A 21,847-nucleotide genomic window follows, 5' to 3' on the forward strand; every position below is an offset into this window, starting at 1 on the left:
ATTTTCAAGAAATAAATCAAAATTGTGCTTTTCTAACTGCTAGCCAATCAATAATCAAATACTACGTTACTTACAAAGAGTTGAAAAAATGAGCATAAAAGAAACCAAGAGAATTGAACCCCAGACAAAAATATGCACAATTCAGACTTTAATCCTATTATTTGCCAGAATGTGTGCTTAATTTTAAGTACAAAAATTAGTCCAGACTAATGATTTTGTAACCCTTCTCAAGTGGCTGAACAGGTTGGCTCTTATTATTTCCTAACACATTTTGGGTGGAAACACAGCAGCTGTAAATGGGGTAGGCAAAGCCCACAGCAGCACCAGATTCCTGGCCCTGATGATGGGATAGAATTAAAAATAAAAGTAAAAATAAAATTATTTGTGCATTTGGAAGAATTACCAGTCCTGCCTAAAAATCACTTCTTGTTTTATTTTGAAGTTATTTTCTAAATAAATAAATTGTTGCTGTGAAAAAATATATATACACCTGAAATCTGGGGGAAAAAAAGAGAAACATTCTCCCAAATCCCTCTTGTCAGTCCTGGCTTTTTAAAGGTTTTCCTTTTTTTCCTGCAATACTTCTCCAAATTGTGTCTGTGGTTGATACTTCCTATCCTGCCTTCCTCCCATGGGGAGCTAGAGCTCCACCTTCTTCTCTTCACATTTGCAATCCATTTTAATAACTTTGTCTCCTCCAACAAATAAGAATTTTGCCATTGTCTTTAGGGGAACAAGAGGAGATTTTCAGGGAGCTGAGCTGTATAGGTTTTTGTCTCATTTTAATCAGGATGTTGGTTGCACAATTCAATACTGATTGTGTAATCAGAAAGCAAGAAGAAACACAACACAAATGAATTACTATGGAAAAATTGTCCTCATAATGGGGTCATGAAGCATAGAGATATACATTTATAATGCTCTGTCAAATTACATTATGCAAGGAAATAAATTATGTTAAGAGAAAATATGTTTTAATTACAAGCACAATACTTCTTCAAATTGGGGAAAAATTGCTAACCCTATTATTATTATTATTATTATTATTATTATTATTATTATTATTATTATTATTATTATTATTATTATTATTTAGCCTCAATATGCACAGAAGTGCCCGCACATCCCCTGCTGTTAAGGAGCCTGTGAGTGCACAAGAACAAAATTTAGGAGTGTAACATTTTCCAATTATTTTCTTGCCTGTAGTTTTTTCCTGCCCATCAATGTGTAAAATAAAGAGACCCAAACAGTCAGACAACAGCAGTTTGTTGCCATGCACATGACAGCAGTTGTGCTGTGCTCTCACTAAGTGTGTGGCTCATAAAGTAGATTATTCAAATCACACAAGTAGAATACAGAATAATAAAATAAAGAGAAAGCATAAGGTTTGGGGGGGGGGGGGGTTAGTTTTCTTTTTTTAAAATCCAAACAGACATTTAAAGAAGAGCATTCTGGTGAGAAAGAGGATGTTGTCATGTTACACAGTTCACCTTGTAATTGTTAATGGAGTTTGAGTAAGTGCAAAGGCAAAGACAAACTTTATATAATCCATTATAAAGAATAGATATCCATTATGTTACCACAGGTATGAGCCCTGCTTGCCTGTTACATAAATTTAGAGATGTTATTCATCTTTTAAAACCTTTATTTTTCCATATTTTTCCAGTCTGGCTGCAAATCAAATCACAGCTGCTCAAAGTGCTGAGCAGAAAAGAGAGACAAGACTTTGCTCCCTCAGCCTGGCCACACAATTAACCCCAAAGCAACAACCACCAAAAAAAGGCTCAGCCCCCAAAGCTGTGCCCAGGGAAAGGGGGTCCCTCCTCCCAGCCCCAGTTTTCTGGGGTAACAGCAAACAGCTTGGAAAAGACACAGGAATACAAAGCTGGGAAATATTCAGCCTTTGCTTCAGCACTCCTGTGAAAACTCTGAGCACACAAAGAGAAGGACACACATGGGAAAGGGGAAGTTTGGCCGTGCACTTCTCAACCCAAAATTTAATTTTATTTGCTAAACTATTGCTTAAAAAAGAATTTTAAACTCCTTGCCTGCTCACCCAAAAGGTTCACTGATACACTAAAGCATCTTTCTTACCACAAGGTGGCATCTTCTTATTTTTATATGAAACATCTGAATATTTACATAATTTGAATAATTTTCAACACCTGAACATTTCTGATTTTTTTTTTGTGACAGCCATTTAACATCTGTGCAGATACCCAGTGATGGTGTTAGACTTCACCACACAAATGCTCCTGAAGTTTCTGTGGCTGCTTTTCATGGACCTGTTCACAGCCACCACATATACACTGAATCCCCTCCCCAACAATGTGCTGACAACACTCACAGGAACCCACAAATACTCCTTGAAAATTCCAGGGCAAGCCAAATTAAGAATTTACAGCACGTGTTCAAAATGCTGAGCTTTCTCCCCAAACTCCTATTGAAAGAGCACATTACTGGATATCTCAGCATGCAGATATTTTAAAATATAACACAGAAACCCACTACAGCCAGGGAACTCTACACTCCAGACTCTGTAACATAACTCAAACCAATTCTACAAACACAGGAAAATGCATAAAAAGCATCAGCAGGGTTTTGCTCAAATCTGCCCAGCTCACTACTAATAAAACCCGTATGAGAAGTAAAAAGGGAAAAGTTTAAAGCCTGTCTCTAACAACTCTCATTTTGCACAGTCACTGGTCTCCTTCCAAAGGTGAAGATTTTCAGCTCATCAAGAGCACAATGTCCAGTGAATACGTTCAACTTAACACAAGCGGGAATTACTGCACAAAGTGAGAAATCAGAGCACTGAGTTCCTCTGACAGAACTCAATCTGACCCCACTGCTCTGAAATTGCTTTAAAAGCAAGAGAGAAAAAATGAGATTTTTATTTTTAAAATACTACAAGTTCATTAAATATGATCTCAGATCTCCTGATTCAACTGCAAAGGTGCTGGTGACTTCCAAAGGCTGTGGACTCGGGCTCCTGTCCTATAGCTAACAGAAGTTTACCTTGCATAGTACATCACAAATTGAGAAATTCCATGCCAAAACTTTTTCAGGATGAAATTCAAATTTAATGCTTCTGAGATGTTTTAGAAATTCTTCTCTGCTTCCTCAAACTGGTCCTAACTACAAACTTTATTCTCACATACTCATCTATTGTTAAGTTCAAGGACTTGACTTTATCTTTTAAAAGAAAATTGGCTTGGTTCCTTAATTTGAGACAATTTATCTCAAAGAAATTTTAATTTTAGATGCTTGATTGTGAAATGAAGGTATTTGAGTTAAAGGGAAGAATTCTCTCCTTTGCAGCCAACAGTTTCTAGGCACGGTGATTCTGAATGTTGCACCATTGGAGAAGAGCATCAGAATATTTCTAAACCTTGTTCTTCCCCACTCTTTAAGGAAGATATTGAACACATATTTTTGCTTTCCAGTTTTTTTGCTCTCAGTTTTCCCCTTTTTGTCCCACCTGAGACCCCCACCCAGGAGGTGGATGTGCAGATCCTACTTGGCTGGGAATGAGTAACTTCCCTGACAGCAGAATCAGGGATCCATTTAGAGTAGTGAGACTGGGCTGCAATCACCTGCAAACACAAATGAAGCAATAGCTCCAACCATTACGTTTTTTTCCCAATTATTTGCAGCTGCAAAAACATACAGACAACATTTTTCCTGCACAAAATGCCTCTTTTGGCCCCAGACAAAAATCAGGTCCTATCTCTTATCTACTATTCTGGTAAAGCTTTCAGAAAGCAAGTCCTAGAGCACTGAACTCATGTCTAGAAGACCATCTGCAAATCAAATTATTTCCAAAATTATCCAGCGAAGCCACGTCACTTGGAAGAGACAGGTATGATTATTGCTTCTAAGGTTACCTGAGAGCTGAAAATAAAGAAACTCCCCACTCCTGAATGCACAAGCAATGGGTGCTTGTACAAACACACTACAAATGACACAGCTCCACCTCAAGTAGAAAACAACTTGTCAAACCTGGAGAAAACTCCTGAGGGAATTTTAAAGGGTATTCCTTTACAACTAACTAGCCTGTAAAAATTACTTAGGTTTGATTTAATGGCAAGTAGGTAAGAATAAAAACAATCCTGTGCTGTATCACTAAGCAGTTCTCTAGATGTTTGGAGCCAAAACAATCAAGGGGACAGTTGTATAAATGATCTTTTCTAGTTCCAGTGGAGCTGCTCTAATTTAGGAGCTGGAATTCTGGCCTAACACAGGAAACATCAGCACAAAGCCCAGTTTCACTTTACTGAACGTGATCTTACTGGTAATTTTCTTTGTCAGAAAATGCCTTGATTTGTGTGCAGAAGATATAAATTGAGCAACTGCCCAGGTGTTAGAAGCACAGGCTGTGACATCCTCGAGCACAGGCTCGTGCCTTCAGTCTCTTCTGGGCTATCAATTCATGCTTAGGAAGATAAAGGCTACCAACAAAATAACTCAGGGGCAAAATCCTCTGTGTTGAATGAAAAGGAGGATTACTGGTGCCTTTACTGGGAGGGGAAATCTAGCCCTCCACTGGACACCAGCTGGCCTAGCAGAGAAACTGTGACAATTCAAAGTATTAAACTCCTCTTCTGTATTTTATACTTCACACCAGATTAATTCATGTAGCTCAGGCAGTTCTGTTCAGAAACTGAGGACACCCCACAGAACACATGGATATTTGCTGGCCCTCACATCCAACTTAACTTCACCATTCTGTATCTGAGACCCTTCCCTGAGCACCACAACCACCCCTCAAAAAGCTCCTGGTCCAGCAGCACCTCTGCTGTTCTCACCACACCTCCTGCATTATCCTGAGCTCTTTTGCTTTTACCAGAATTTAATAATGTAAATTTAAAGCCCCTGTGGTATTAGCAGTTACCACAGCTCACATGCACGACTCTGCTGTTATTCCACCTTACAAAGCAGCACTGAAGGAATTCACAATCCCAATATGCTTACTGTTAGCAGCTGGCTTTTCCATGGCAGCATTTTCAAGCTACCTCTCCATGAATTGCAAGAGAGGTATCGATAATTTCCAGCTAAATTGATACATTTTGCCTAGAAACCAGAATTCTTCCACATGTTAGTATAAGAAAATGAAAAGCAGATCTTTTATTTTGGGCTTCTCTGTTATTCTCATAAATAAGTGGAGCAGACAGCTGACATCTCCTTCTAGTTTACTCCACATTTCCTTTAATTTATCAATGCAAAGTTCTTTAGCAGAGTGTCATTAATAGAATTTCTTCAAAGAGAGAAACATTATTAGATATGTTAAATCTCAACAATGTTGCTTCACAGCTGTAGCCATGGATTTTTAGGCATTAATTGAACATCTGTGCACTTTAATTAATTTGAAAAAAAATGCAAGGGGGGGGGGGGGGGGAAGGCAACAGTAGGTACTGTTGAATTTAAGGAACCAATTTTAATTTTCCAAACTTCCTCAAATAATGATTCTTTTATGTACACATCAGAGCCTTAGCAGAGGTTATTTATCACATGGCCACACTGCAGTGGGTGAGGTTGATGCACCTACACACCTGCAGCAGTCAAAGGAGCTGCTTAAGCATCCAAGAGAAGTGGTGGTGAAAGGATTGTCTTGTCCTCTCCTTGAGCACCCAAAAAAGATCAAATTGTACCAAACAAAACCTGGGTCTACTGCACACACAATCTGGAACTGTCAGCCACAAGTGATACCACACACAACAAACTTGTAAGGACCATCCACAGTTAGGATCACTCCTTTCACATCAATCCTGAGGGAAAAATAGGAGCATTTTCTGCACAAATGATATGAACTGGATGAAGATGAGACTTCTGAGTCTTTCCAGCTCTCCTTTAACAACTACTTGTGTGAGGGATGACACTCACTGAAGAGCTGAAATAATTACAATTAACCTGTAAGGAATGTTAAAGGTGCAAAGAACCTGTAGAAAGCACCTTATTCCACAGTGCCCTTGCCTACCCTGGAGTTTTTTCCTCACCAAGATCAATCACTGCTCATACTGCACTAAGCATTATTGTTTGCTACTCTGCAAAACATTCCAGGCACTACTTCAGACTAGAGGGGGAAAGAAAGGTGCCAAGAAAGCACAACTTTTAAGAGGGCTTAAAGCATGGAATACCATAATTCCAAAGCTCTCCTGCTGAATCAGATAGCCATAACTACTGGAGACTATTTTGAATGGGACTATTCAATGTCATGTCATGTTCACTCTGAGGCTGTTTGGGTTTTTTGTTGTGTTGCTGTCCATGAGAATACAACTCCCTGGCACCTTCCCAGCACGAGATGCTTCCGAATAACCCCTGGGCTGGCCTTTGGCTGGCACTGGAATGCAGATTCCAAGCAGGTAAGAAGTTTCCCCACACACACTCCCGGTGTTCAGCTGCTCATAATCTGCAGCACTCACAATTTATCATCGAAGCCAGAGCCTTGCTGCCAACTTATCAAAGTGGCCACTGGATGCATCTGATCAAGTCTGAGCATCTGGCTCTTCCCTGTTCCTGACATTAGCACAGACAACAGAATCAGTGGACTATTGAATGCAATTACAGTAAGCGAGACAGACAATAAAGATTGATAGCGCCTTCTCTTTTTATCACACACAAAACTAGTGGGGGTTAAAGCTTTGCCTTGAGCTGCCTTCATTTAACAATGATTGAAAATATGCAATTGTGATGGTAAAACACTGCAGCCTGTACCACTTCATTTACTGGACACATTATCAAATTAAATGAAAAGTGAACTGCCAAAAGCAACAGTTATTATATATTAATGATGAATATTTACTTAGCATTGTTCACAAATCACACTGAGAACAGAATCCTTCTTGTTATCTTCTTTGCAGGCTACAGATGAGTAGTTTAACATTTCCATGTTTACGTTAAATCTTCTGTCTGCAAATCTCCAAATTCAGACATGTGCGAATGGTTTTGTGACCATCCATGTGGTTACAAACGTGTAATTAATAAAGTGCTCCAGCAGTAAATGAATCCTAATTGCTGCAGGGATTCTTTACCTCAAATCACTGTTGGTATTCTTGAAAATACTTCACTAACCAAAGAAACTACAGAAAAATCATATTTTGTTTCCAGCAGGCTTTTACATGGTAGGTTGTGTGGTGTGCAACAGCTTCCAACAAATGGAAAATCCAGGAGAAGCCAACATCATGGATTTATCATGATTTATCCATCTGTTGTATGGGATTTCAAACTGGTTACTGGTCTTTGGTTACTGCTAAAAATATGTGGTACATTGGAAGTGCACCGACAAGAAAGCAGAGTTTTGTAAGTGAATGATCATTTTGCTTTAAAATTTAACTCCTTGTTTTTCAGGAGCCGTGCTATCAACAACATTCCTGCCTCAAATTACAGCCAAATCATGGGTGCCAATAATCTATGGAAGAACAGAACTGATCGCTTCATGGATATGGCCTAGTTTGTAGTGATTTTTAGTAGTAGATAAACCAAGAAATTTTTTCATCAGGATGTCATGTAAGCATTGATGCTACACAGAAATTAAGAAAAAATGGTCTTTTCTACAACCTCCAACTACACTGTCAATACTGTTAAAAAAACAAACCCAAACCCCATCTATCTCTGGTCAATTTTAGATCAACTGCAATAAAGCAGCAGTTGGACAACTGCTGAGTTTGGGGTTCCATATCCCACAAATGCAAGCATCTGGTCCTTGCCAGGCACTGAAATCCATGCTGGCAGATTTTGGCAATGCTTGCTGCTCTAGAGAAGATCTTGATGCAGGCACTAATGTCTGTGCAAGTGCCATGGTGAGATATATGAGCCTAAATGACCAAACTGAAGTTTTTTAAATAAAAACAGGCATTGGCTTTTTTTGCCCTATATGCAGCCCTGGGTAGGAAAATAAAGCCATTCCTAAATATTCACTAATCCCTGAGATGTATTCTCCCAGTTTTCCTTCTTTTTTCAAGCAAACCAATTACATTCCAGGAATTTGATTTTTACAAATTGTTGCTGTAAAGGCACTGTGGACTAAACAATACAAAAGAAGAAAACTGAGGAAAGAAGTTTGTTTTTTTTCTGGCCATATGCTGGCATATAAACAATAAAAGTGACAAAGACACAAATATGCCACAATGGAAAACTATGTGCAGATCCCACGCAGTAAATTGAAAAAGCAACATGCTGCATGGTTCTGTTTAACAATAGTGCAAAAATAACTGTAGGAAACTCTGGCTAAGGCGGCCCACAGACAGTTTTGGAAGGGAGGCATCAATTGACAAACTACAAGTAGAACAAATAAATTATCTTAAGCCTACTGAAAACAGGAAACCAAGGACACTTCTATTTTCAAATGACATTTATTATCACTCCACCCCCTCCCCTTTTTAAGCAGAAAACAAAGCTAAATTTAACTTAAACTTTTTCAAGAAACACAATCATTTTATTATGTTCCCATTTGCTGGAAGTATCTAGAAAAACTGTAAGTAGAGATTTTTTTTTCCCCATCCAAGCCACTTTTTCCATTTGAATCCCCATAAAAAGAAACAATGATGCATTGCACAAAGCAAGAGAACCATTGAAACTTGGTTTGATCACTTTTTGTTCACACCACCTCAAGCCCCTCATCATGAAAAGGACAGCAGTGAATGCTGTGGTGTGTCCCACTGCTGCTGCCAGCAGAGAGAAATGGAATCAAACGAGCCCTGTCCATGTTTTCCTCACTGAGGTATCCCCATCCCATATCCAGATACTGGTAATTATGCAACTCATAAAACATAATGGCTTTGAGACATTGCTCTGCTCTGCAAACAAGTTTAGAAATGCCAAAGTCACTGCAGGGAGAAGAGGAACAGACCACAGGCTGAACCTCACATCCTCAGCAAGCTGGGCTGGGTGTGAGGTACACTCAGGAACAGAGCAGCTGAATGCCTTCAGAGGAGGCTACAACATTGCCCTGGAATTTTATTTTGGAAAATAAAACTGAACTGACAGTCACAGGAAAAAAAAAAAACAAAAAACCACCAAACAAAACAAAAGTTAAAAATTCGAACCTTGATCTGCCTCAAGTCTGGGAGAAACTGGATGAGCTCTGCTCATCCATTAGGGAAAGGCACAGTCCCCACACCTCAGGGAGAATCATTTTTAGAGATAATCAATTGCATCACAGTCACAAGAATCAACAAGTGTAGTTATAGATAAAGCGAACAGAGATTCTGATTTTCACAAAAGCTGTACTTCACATTTCCATATTCCTCCAATGTATTTCAGTCAAGATATTGTCCAGCTGCCTCATATTTCAACAGGACAGGAATAATCAAGTCAGACATGTACCAGAGTCACTGGAGTGGAGAGATTCTGCTGTCTAAGGTCTTCTCTGAAGAGCAATCAACCTTATTTTTTTCTCTCTCATTTTGCCATTCCTATTGTGTCATATAAACACAAAGAACCAACCACCAAACCCAAGAGTGAAGTCTCATTCGGTTTTCTCCAGAGCTGCCAGGAGAAGCCCAATTCCCAAGGCACCCTTCTGCCCTGAAGTGTTCCCATGAACCTGGTGTGCTCCTTTCTCCAGGAGAGGCAGGTTCACTATTGCCAACACCCAGGAGTGTGGAATGGCAGTGCCACCGTGCACATCCACAACAGCAAGATACTGATGAATTCTAGTATCCTCTAAACACCCTCATTTGCTCACTTATTTCAAAATATTACTATGTGACAGTGGAATAGGTCACACAGCCAAAACACTATATGAAAATCAGAATAAGAAAATATTCCAGTGTATATTCCAGACCACTTCAGATCCTAAATTTACTGATCCAAGCACAATGCTCTTGCATCCCCTCTGAACTCTGACACAAAGCTTTGCTGTGGCATCAGACAAGAAACCCAACACCTTGTCTGCATCTGCCTAAACAATGTAATTTATTCATTGCTTTAAAAATACCACAGGTAATAATCCTTTATCCACAAATATCACAAGTTTAGGGAAAGAGCTTGTTTCAGCCACTTTGTCAGAGGCATGAAATAGGCAATATCATGCAAGATGAGAAATATGAAAGGAATATTTAGTGCAGAATGGAAAAACTGCTGTTGTCTAATATAAAAAGGTCCAACGTAGTCATGCTTTAATATTTCCCAAAAGCTAAATCATGTTATTCTGAGAACACCTTCATCATCATCCCCTCCCAGTCAAAAACTAATTTCATTTTTTGCGATGTCACAAGAAAAGAAACAGCCTCGGTATGGAATATGCAAAATATAAACTTGGTAAATTCTGAAAGACATTCCTCTCATCATCTATCTGATTTAAAAACAGTTCCTTTAAAAATGTTTAGCTAAGCCTTTACTCACACTTTTAAAAACTCAAGTCTGAAATGGACACAGAGAAGGTTTGGGTCATCATGCCTGTCCAACTCTGAGACCAAAAAGGGCAACTGTTCACAGTGATAAGAATTTCACAGGTATTTAGAGGGTGACTGGATTGCAGCAAAATCCAGTGCAGGACATCTGTTCATTGAACCTCACACCTCATCAAGGTAGCTTTTAATTTGCTTGTTTCTGCCCCTCCTGCAACATTCTAAGTCACATCACATTTTGTAACCATGATGGGGCATCTTCAAAAGTTAGTTACAGCTGTGCTGGGCCCCTTCAGCAGAGGCAAAAAGGTAAATGTTCTGTATCATGGTGGTTTTGAATCAAATCTTGTCCTTAGTGAGCGTCCAGAGCAGAGAGATGCCAAAGTCTCTCTTAAGGCATTTCAGCGAGAGCACGCACGTCTTGTAGACACCCTCCAAAAGCCATTGGGAGGAGGTCCAAATTTTGCTTTGGAGATCCCTCTCTCCCTTTATTGACTGCAGAAGAATCCCAGCACAACTCATCTCCTATTTAGACACCTTGAACAAGGACCTAAAGCCAAGAAGACGGGTCAGGATCCTGCAGGAAAAGCCACAAACAGGAGCAGGTCTCTGGCCACCCTCCCACACGAGCTGGAGCTCAGTACTTTTCCTGCCTATGTTTCAATTCCACGTGTGTGAAAAAGGATAACATCCCTGCCCCAACTCACAAGGGCACAATAAACACATTAATGATTATTATGCCCCCTGAAAATATGGTAATGAAGGTTGTAAGTATGAGCACCACCATCAGAAATGTTTCTGTGCACTGAGTTCCACTTACCAGCTCTCTCTGTCGTGCAGAACCTCCTTGGGCGGGGATCCTGTGGCAGAACCTGGAGTGACCCTTGGCCTGTGCCCACCAGAAGCTTTGGAGGATTTGTGAGCAAGGGCTGGGCTGGTGCCCCTCCAGGGGCAGAGATGTGGCTCTGCTTGGCAGGATGTCCACAGAGGATGGTGGCAGATGCTCCTGGTTTATTTCTTTGACTACGTTTCACATGCTCTGGGATTTCTCAGAGTCTCCTCAACTGCTAAATTCCATTACCACCTCCACTGCCTGACCAGGCCCCTTGGCACAGCAAATACAACTTCCAAAGGGGGCCCAAGGGACACCAACCCCAGAGTGCAAAAGTCTTTGGTGATGACCCTGCAGTGTCCCCTGCTCAGCTGCAGCAGATAAGCACAAGCAGGAAGGCAGAGTCTGCTCTCCAGCCCCAGGAAACAATTCCTTAAAAGCCTTACAAGGTGACATTTTCCACCTCTTTCCCTGCACCATGTCACATAAGGGAGGATGCTGTACCCTTTTCTTCATCAAGCATTTAACAGCAAAAATACTGTCGTTTAAATTCTTGAAAAATTATAATTTTAGCTAACCCTGAGATAGAGCAAGGAGTTAGAACAGGTCCCCCTTCTCAAGAATCCCTTCTCTGATTTAAGCTTGAAGGTGAAATCAGTGAAGCTGTAGAGTGCACTGATGGGAAACTAAGAAAAAGAAGGAAAATGGCAACTATTGGACTAGTCCTTACTCAGGACTAAAAAATCAGGCACATAAAATTGGTGAAAAATATCTGGTTTACAGCTAAAAGCACAAACAGAGGAAATCTTGACTGGGGGCAAAACAATAATGTCAACATTACCTTAGAAATGCCTCAGCTCAGTCCTTTAGTCCCAAGATCTCTTCAAAGCAGCTGGTTCAGGCTCTGGAAATTAAAATAATAATAACAAAATACAATTAAGACAGAAAATATTTTTATAAAAATTCTGGAAGATCTTATTTAAAGAGCTACTAAAAGATGCTTTCCTCCTTCCTGCAGCCCCACACCTGCCCAAAAAAGGGGAGAGAGCTGCAGGAGGGACACCTGGACATTTGGAGAGCCCTGAACACAGCAGCAGAGTGGCATGGTTGGCTCACCAAGAGATAATTGCTTCTTCCCTCTCCTCCCTAAATGTGATAAAATATAAATTATTTAAAAATTAGAGGCATTTAGAGTAACAGCCCTCCAAATGCACAGTATTTATTCCTTCTTTCATTGCCCACAGTTTATGGCATTGTCTGGCTTTGGGTATGCTTTGCTATTTTTTTCCCTTCTCAGTTTACTCAGTATAAGGCTTGCACTGATCTCATCAATAAGAAATGAATTTTGGTAACTTTCAAAACCACTATATTATTTTTCCTTTTATTTGTAGTGAGTTTTTCTTCTCTCAGTGGTATTACTGCAATAAGTCAGTCATTATTTCTTTATGTTTTCCCTCCTTTCTTTAGTATTTCATTTCCCTTTACAGCACATCTCGTGATCACAAAGAAAACAGAGACACTTATTTCTTTTAACAGTTGAAATTGCTGCAAGTGATTTAACTGTCATTTAATCTGATTCCTCTCTTCTGTCTGTGGAGAAATATGTTTAATGTACTGGAAATTATGTTAATAAGAAAAAGCATTATCTCATTTAATGAAATAAATATACAAATATTTCAAAATAAAATAAAGAGGCAATCTTCACTGAGAAAAAAATGTCTCTTATGGTTTGCATAAAATAAACAAATGAGAAAAATTAATGAATACATTGAAATATACTGACAAAAATTATGCCTAAACTCAAAAGGGAAAAAAAAAAGAGAAGGTGACTGAATTGCATCTCACCTAATCAGATGCTTTTTGAGACAACACAGAAGGAAGCTCAAAGGATCACAGTACAAATAATTTTTTTAAATGATGTTTTTACCCTAGGCTAAACTTTTCTCCCCTCCTTTTAAAATCCCTCAATTTTCCTGCCTTTTTTGTTATTGCTCTATTTTCTTCAATTGGCATCAAAATAATATTTATTGTTTAATGACTGCAATTGCTTCATCCTTTAATTATCTTTGATCCTGTGCCACAAAACATATTTAATTTATGGCAAAGAACTTTGAGCCCCTCTGATTTAGTTAATTGTAACAATCAATAACTGTGTTTCTAAGCTTTTCCATTCTGAAGGATGTAACCAGCATGCACTAAGGTTAAACAAATATTGTTAGTGGGGAGAGAAAAACTTGTAGCAATTATGTAATAAAAGCATGACCACTGCAACAGAAACACATAATTAGCGATTTAATTACAGACATCAAAACAAACTAAAGATGTCAATAAAAAAAAAAATCTCCTGTGACAAACTGATTTTATTTCCCTCTTCTGCAATTCTAGATCTTCATGTATTTCTTTCTGTTTTCTTGTTTTCCAGAAATGAAGAGCTCAAAACCCAAAGAAGAGACTCGGTGCCATCCGTTTGGGTGTGACTGCAGTAGGGATTTGATGAAATCCTGGGATTACTTTCTCACTGGCAGAATCAGTTCCTTCACTGCATCCCACAGGGGATTTTTTTAACTCCCCTTTCAAAGGGCCCAGCAGTGCTGAGTGTGCCGTGGTGCCAATTCCTTAGGGGAGCTGCAGTCACTTGTGTCACGAACCTTCTCAAGGCATTTTCTAAGTGCACCAGCTTCTGTCTCTGCTTCCCCACTCCTCACTAAGTGCTGTGGATCATAACAGCTCCGGCTCAGCCACTTCTGCTACCCAGAATAACCAGCCAGAGTGTGATGTGGAGAGATCTCAAGTGGCTTTCTCACTTGAAATCCAGAGTTTTACTTTCCTACAGTTTTTCTTTCAGTTTATGGGCTTGCGAGTGGGAATTTGAGGAGGGCAGAAGTTGTGCAGTGAATTATTTGGGTCAGTATTAAACAGGTCACCTTTTCATTTTTAAAAAGTACCTAAAAATCCTTACAGCGAAATTCTAAACCCGCTGAAGTCAGGAACAAAACTCCCAGCAGCTTCAGTGGGGATTTCAACCTGTGCTTCCTGAAACATGCAAGGGGCACAGCACAAATCCAGATTCACCACTCCTGACAGAAATCTTCCACCTTGAGGGCCCACACCTGATTCATCTGGATTGGAGGCTTAAGTTGCTTTTAACCATTTCATGAGATACAAAACAAATCCTAGAAAATGGTTGCTTTCAAGTGTAGCTTATCGTTCACGTAAAACAATAATCCATTTAAATAAATTTAGAATCGCTATTTTCTATACACATATATAAAATCCCAGCCTCTGTACAAACACCAGAATTTGGTTTTAATTATGTACTTTCTTTTTCTGCTAAATTTCAATTCTACAGAAAACATTCCCTACAGTTTTTGTGATCAGGGTTTACAGAGATATTCAGGAGAGAATAACCCATCATAGTCACAGCTTTATACTTCTAATTCTAGGTTTATCAGCATTTAAAAACAAAAAGCTAAACCCCATTGTAGTTCTTTTATAACTAGAGTGAAGAGTGGTCAGCAGTACAAATTACTTAGGAAATTATTCTCCTGCTGGGAAAAAATATGGCACTGTTAATATGCAGAAATGGCTCCAAAGTGCTCTGGGTTGGACCCACAAATGTGGCTCCAGCCTCCAAAGCCCTCTGGGTTGGACCCAAAAATGTGGCTCCAGGTTATATCCATAAAGCCAAGTCGAAATATTATAATAATCTGATATATTCCTCTTGCAACAATACTTAAGGGAGCTGGATCAAAAGAGTGGAAGCATTGACATTTTTTATTTCAATGTCTTTTGAGTGATCAAAAGACTATTGACATGAACAAACCATCCTGTCAAGTTACAAAGAAAGAACCCCAAAATCTCTTTTTAAAAAGGTGTCTGTTTTTAAACTTGCATCTAAAAAAAATCTGTAAGCTCTGCCTGACACAAACCTGAATGTTTTCCCATTCAAGATCTTGAAAGACAGACATCCTTTTTTCAAAGGATACTTGTACAGCAAAAGCTTAATGTTTTTAAGCAAAATCGAGTAAATCAAAGTTCCTAAAAGCAACACCTTCTTTTGTCTTCTTTTTTCCTAACACCTTTGTCTCTTTTCCAATTTCTTATCCTACCCTTGACAATAAAAAAAGCAATGGAAAGAGACAGCAAAGCTACTTAAGATGGTATCCCGGAATACATTTGACTCCAAGGAATTTTTTTTTCACTGAACACACTCAGTATCCTGAATTTCAGCCATCTTGCACATTTAGCTTTTCTTGTTTCAAGGCTAAATCTGGATGAAATCAAACCCAGGACTTCTTCCCTACATGTGCAGGGGAGAACTACAAATAGAGCCCTTTTCTACCCTGTGCTGTGAATAAAAATAAAATCCCTTCTCTGTGGGTACATCTTCCACCATATTTTGGGATCCATAAACTTGTCAAGAAAAAGGATGGCACAGACAGATCCTCACAAGCACATCTCCACCTCAGCTCATCTTCCAGCCCATCTCAGGCTCTAGAAGACATGGATGCCATGAGAAATGTCCATGAGGGACCTGCAGAGAAATGAGCTCCTGCTCCTCTGCAATGCTGAGGGAGCATTTCCCACTGCACAGCCTCTGCAGAAATTCACTGATCCCACTGAAATCTATGGCCAGGGCCACACAGATTAATGCCTGTTGCCAGAAGCAAAGGGGAAGCTGCTGGTGCATCTTCCAGACCTTTTGGCTGCCATGGATTGAAGACATTCCTGCAACACCCTCTGCAGTATCACTGTGGAGGCTGGAAGCTGAAAGGAAAAGCTAATAGTGTCTTATGTACTTCTGAAGTTCCTCCTGCCTCTTTCATGTCATTCCTTTAGACTATTATCAGTCTTTTTAAACATATTTGAATTTATTTGATTTTTGCATTTTGTCCCTCTGTTCCTTTAATGAAAAGAATTAATTTATATACCTTTGAAGAGCTCTCTGCTTTCCCACAATGCAATTGGCCGATTTTGCCTCAAAATGGGAGTCAGACTTCACCAGCCTGAATCTCAGGAATGTGCACAAATACTGAATCTAGAAAAATCAAGTAGGTGCTTGAAACCACAAAATGGAAATGCATCTCTTTGAGCAGAAATGCAGAATTTCAATGCCAAACAGTGAATGGATGCACCTCTTCACCCAACCCTTTCATTTGGTTTTGTGTTTGTATTTCTTGAAGCACATATTTTTGCAAACTACATTGTATGACTTCCATCTACTCCACAGGAACACATCACTAACCCAGCAATACCGAAACACTGAAAATATACTGGAAATATCTGAACTACAGAGAATTTAGAAACAGGAGGAAGAGTAAATGTATGTGGTGCCTTAGCTTTGCAGACCCATTTTGCTTTTGTTATCCAGACTGCAAATATTGCTCCAATTGATTTACATCAAAGACAGCATTTTTAACCAACTCCACAGAACTAAAGGAGGAAGTTGTGCCAAGTACTTTATTTTTAAATTCCTCCCCTTGTTTGTCAACAGTGACAATTGACAGCAGACATCTCAAAACCTCCAGCATCCTTGATAGTGATTTTGAAGAGATCTTGATACCTGACCATCAAACTTCTACAAAAAGCATTCCCAAAGATTTGAGAGTGAAAGCAAAGGAAACAGGCTGAAACATAGCCCTCAACCAGTTGAGACCCTTGGCAAAAGTATGGCCTCTATGAGCAAGTTATTTCTTATTTGCTGCAGAATTCCACACTGATTTATTAAATTATGACAACTTCAGCACAAGCCATGATACACCTCTATAAAGACACAAACGAATAAATATCAGGCGGTTCCCCTTAAAGTGAGGCTTTTGTGCTTTCTTGTTCTCCATGGAAGCTGCTTGTGGTCACATTGAAATTACTGGGGACTTCACACTTCATCCTTCAAATTTCTGGGTTTGTCTTGCAGCAGTTGCAAGGGCAGCCAGCGTGTCTGAGTGATGCAGCACTGACAAGTGGAGCTGTAGACACCTCATCATCCCCCAAGAATGTCCCCCATAAGTGAAACCAGAAGAAACTCTCCACAGCCTATTCAGCCCCAAACCCACGAGTACATGAGCAAGACAGATGCTCTCAACATGAGTAACGACAGAGTTCCAGTTCTGCCAAATGAGCCTTTGTCCTTCCTTATCATTCCAACAAGTCAACCTGGGAAACCATCTGCAAAGCTGAGAACAAGCAGCGTTTTTTTTTTGTGAAATATGTTAAAAATCACTTCCTCGCAGCTTTGGAAGGAACCAGACATATTTATCACAGTGCTTTCCAGGTAGCCCTTTTTAGGGATCTACACTTGTGCAGGAGAATTTTCAGGTCACAAAAACAGCCGTAACATCTAAATTTAGGGAAGTTGTCAGACATGGAAGTCTGGAGACTTGTAAACGTCCCTGTTTCCAGGTTTGCATGAAATTCAGCGTACCCTGCTTCTCATCCTCATGGAAATAACAAGCAGATCCATTTCTTTGTGCTGTCTCCAGCACATCTACACCTGAACATTCCTTGCTGCAACCTGATGAAAAGGTGCTAACAAATAAAATTATATGTTTTCAGACTCCAAACACTGCTCAGCACCAGTCCCAGCCAAGTAGTGCAGAAAGGTTAAGGAAGATTTTTGCCCTTAGCATTATTTTATGCCTTTTTTTTTTAGCTGACTTTCATAGGATACACAGTCCATTGTTGGCTGATAAAATTAGAACACCAGAGATAGCCTAACTAGAATGCAATTTATCACTGTAGTATTCCAGTATATAGAATTTCTATTCCTTAAATAAACATATTTCTTTAAAGTGTCAACACAACCAAGAAATCTGATCTCCTAGACAATATTCCAGGCTTGATGTATTTTTATTGCTCCCCAGTAATGAAGTTTTAACTCTTGATATATTCCTGCTATTTAACTGCCATTTCAACAAAACTAAAATGATCCATTTCCGAAGTTGGTTCAGGCAGAGTCCTGACATTGTGCAAAGCAATGTGCTCAGGTGCTCTCCCTGGAAGCTCCCACCATAATGCTTCACCGACAGGGGAAAGGAGCTGGAAGAATAAAGAACATATTTAAATGCATAACACAATCGAGGCCATAAATTCGTTCTGCACCAGTTGCACATGTAAATAAGGGGCAAGGAGTAACTTTTTTTCCTGTATTTGCAGTTTGTGGAGTGAGTGCTGGTCCTCTGTAAAGCTCTCATGTGGTGGGAATGGCACTGCTCTGTCACAGTGGAGCAAATCCCTCTCACAGCCACTCCAGATTTAACCATGATAACTTCTATTCAAAGTTACCACTGCAGAAAGAGATTTGAATGAACTTCTATCACATTTATACTTGTCATTAGGGATTAGCTAATCCCACATCAACTCTGTACATAACATATAATTGCATATCAACAATATCAGCCTGGAAATGTGTCTCACTTCTTCCAGCAGTTTCCCAAGTTAAGCATTTCTGTCCTGCTAATGAACCCTTTGTTCCACTGAATATGATTCTGCCAGGAATTTAATGCATGTAAATGTAATGACATAAGAGCATTACATAACCACTCTCCTACAGGAGTTGATACAGTACAGAATATAATGAAGCCAGACTATAAATGATGCATATACCTGCAAGGGAAAAGGAGCCTTTTTTCATTTAGTGACTCTCTATAAATAACAACGTGGCAAGAAATGGTTTCAAGTGCTTCAAAATGTTTGGGGAAAGGGATCAATTGATGTGCTGCTGAATTGTTAAATAGAAAGGAAAAAGGCAGCTAAAAGATTAGAAGGTACTTCCGACTTTCTAAGAATTTTAAAGCAAAAAGCTGTAATAAAAATCTAAAAAAACACCTACATTCACCACCCCATCCTGCATTAGAGAATGTTCTTGCTACTTCTTCCCTCACATTTTGGAATCAAAGGCACCTGCAGCAGGAATTGGTACATCCAGGACCAGATTCTGAAGCCGTTCCCCTCAGAACATTTCCCTTGACATCACCTGGCTCAGTGGACTCACACCAGGTAAATATTACCTTCTACAAGGAAGGAAACAAACAACTCTTGGAGCTTTTTTATGCTCCAAATAGAGGAAACTCAGCAATCTTTATAGAATAACATCTGAATGAAATTCTTCCCTCTTTGTCCTTCTCCCTCCCTCCCTTTCACTGCACAGCTACCTTGAAAAGAGCAAGAACAGGTAAAGCTGCACCCAGCCAGGAGCTGCAGCCACAGCTTGGGAAACAACAACTGTCCCCAAACAGAGCCCATTTGTTTGCATTTAGAGACCTGGAAAGAACAACTGCTCACTTACATAAGTCCCGACTTTACCTAAGATGAGGCTGTAATTCCAAGTGCACTTCCTCAAACATTTTGTGCCCAGGTTATTTATGTTATCCTGAGTAAGAAGTGCTCCTCTTGTCGCATGTATAAATAAAATAGTGTATAAGCAGACGCTGAAGTGTCTCTATTTTGCATACAACCGCCTCCCTTTTTTCCCCCCATCGATTTCGTGTTTGACAGAAGGAATTTCACCTCTGCCCACTCCTTCTCAGGCTGGTATCAGTGAACTCAAGGCAAAGAATCCACAACTGCTGACTTACATTGAATTATATTACAGAAATTCTTTCTGAATTTTGAATTTCTTATCATTTTCCTGCAGAAAGATGCAAAACATATTTCTGAGTATCAGCAAAAAAATTATATTAAAGATTCCTCACTTTTTTCCTTTTTTATTTAGCCAGAATTTAAGCCCAGCATTTGAAATCTTTGAATATGAAAAGCCAAAACTCTGGAAATAAGTTTTGCAGAAAAAGTGCGGCTGTATCACAAATTAAACCAAACTAAAGCAACATTAAGGTGTCATTTAAGACCTTCAAAGTAAGGCAGCTCAGACTGAGGACTCGCTCTTTGTGAGAAAGGTGTGTTAGAACAATCATTACTTTTTTTTTTCTCCAAAAGTATTTGAGAAAAGAAGCAAATAACGTCATGGAAGTTCTGTTTGGAATACAGAGACAGCACAAACTAATTTGTCATCCAAACTGATAAACTTTGCACAGCATTTGAGAAGGAAGGAGAGGAGACAAGTCGCCAAACTCTCGGGATCCATGTAAAAATTGGACTTTTTTCATGCATATTTCATTGCCATGTAACTCTTCCCTCAGTTCAGACTTCGGAATGTACTGCTAAAAAGTGCAGTATAGATTTTCAGATCCACAGCACTGTACATGTCAATTTTAGAAGCATTTGTATGCAGGTACCCACCTGCACGTTTCAGGAGCTGCTCACAGGTCCTCTCATTGGCACATTTTAGGCACTGGGAACGATTCCTGCGGGTCCATTCACACAACAGATTGAGGGTTTTTTCAGAAGAACTCTTTCCAAATTACACACGAGTAAGACACCATTTCATCAGCCCCCAGGGCAGATTCCACTTGGGCCGCAGGTATTTACAGCTCTTTGAGGTAATGAATACCAAATCAAACCCCATTTGCACCACGGGCTGAGGTCATGCAGTTCTGATCCTGATAAAATATATAATGTCTGGTATAAGTAATTATTTTGTTGATTTTATACCTTAGCCCATTTCGCTCGTATATACAGTGTTAAAAGCTAATATATTATTCAATAGCTATAAAGGGCCTTTTTTTCTGGTCTTTTCAGTGGTGTTATTTTCTTTCACATCCTGTCAGAGCATTAAGATGTCACAGAACTTTGCAACAATTTACTGCTCAAACCAACGCGCACTTCACTAATATCATCTGGATGAGGAAGTGTGCTGGCAATACTTTACTAAAATACAGGCTTTAAGAGCCTGCCCAAAATGTGGCTAAAACACCAACTGCAATTAGGGGAGGGACACAATGACTGGGTTGGTACAAAAGTTCCAGGTATATTATTTTGGAAGTAAGAACGAGTCAGTAACATATCATAATAAAAATACAGACTTTTTATATTTACTGTCTAGCCCAAATGAATCACGTAAAAAACAAAATAAAAATCGCTTGTTATCGGTGAGTTTGGATGTTCTTAATAGAGGGAGAAAACCAGGGGTGCAGAAGCACAGGTTGGGAGGGTTGTGATTGGCAATCCTTGTTGCTTCTCCAGCAAAAATAGCAACACCCTAACGCTAGGCCTCCCTTTAAGAAAATGACAAGAATATTCTCTACCCTGTGGAATGTTTGCATCAATCATGTACCTGTGGCTCTCACAGTGAGCTGGACTATTACAAGATTGATGATAAGCTCAAACACAATACTTGACCTAAATACATTATGTAGCAGTGGATGCCTGTTAAGTAGGTCAGCACGGGCTCTTAAAAGTTATGCAAAACTTCTTGCTGCCACACAGGCGGCATGTCACGAGTCGAGAGGGATGAGAATCAATTTTATAGGCTGCAGGAAATCTCTTCTCATCATATGAAAATCGGTTTCACCATACTTAAAATGTCTTAAATACTGGGATATGCTGCTTGTCACATGTCCTTAGGTGTCTGAGTGAAATCCAAGTGAGGTGGGCAGCCTGTGAGAAGCCTGAGGATGATCTGGAGGTTCATGTACATGGCAGATTCTTCTTTGAAAGTAATTGTTCAAATAAATATTTTCCATTCTTGCAGTCAAACAAATTGTGATTTATTGGATGCATCAGACAAGCCTGTCAAGCCAAGGAAGTCTGTATTTAGTAGTGATTAATCAGA

The 21,847-nt window shown here is 39.5% G+C and overlaps 1 long non-coding RNA gene across 1 annotated transcript in view; it reads right to left on the bottom strand.

Moving 5' to 3' along the window:
* Positions 1–21,847, bottom strand: part of LOC136555146 (uncharacterized) — a 435,291-nt gene that overhangs the window by 313,411 nt on the left and 100,033 nt on the right. Inside the window, exon 2 of the long non-coding RNA XR_010783432.1 lies at positions 12,023–12,085. This is a non-coding gene — a long non-coding RNA (uncharacterized lncRNA). The remainder of the gene's footprint in view (positions 1–12,022; positions 12,086–21,847) is intronic.

This window comes from Molothrus aeneus, chromosome 3 (genome assembly GCF_037042795.1).
Source record: "Molothrus aeneus isolate 106 chromosome 3, BPBGC_Maene_1.0, whole genome shotgun sequence".
Classification (NCBI taxonomy): domain Eukaryota; kingdom Metazoa; phylum Chordata; class Aves; order Passeriformes; family Icteridae; genus Molothrus; species Molothrus aeneus.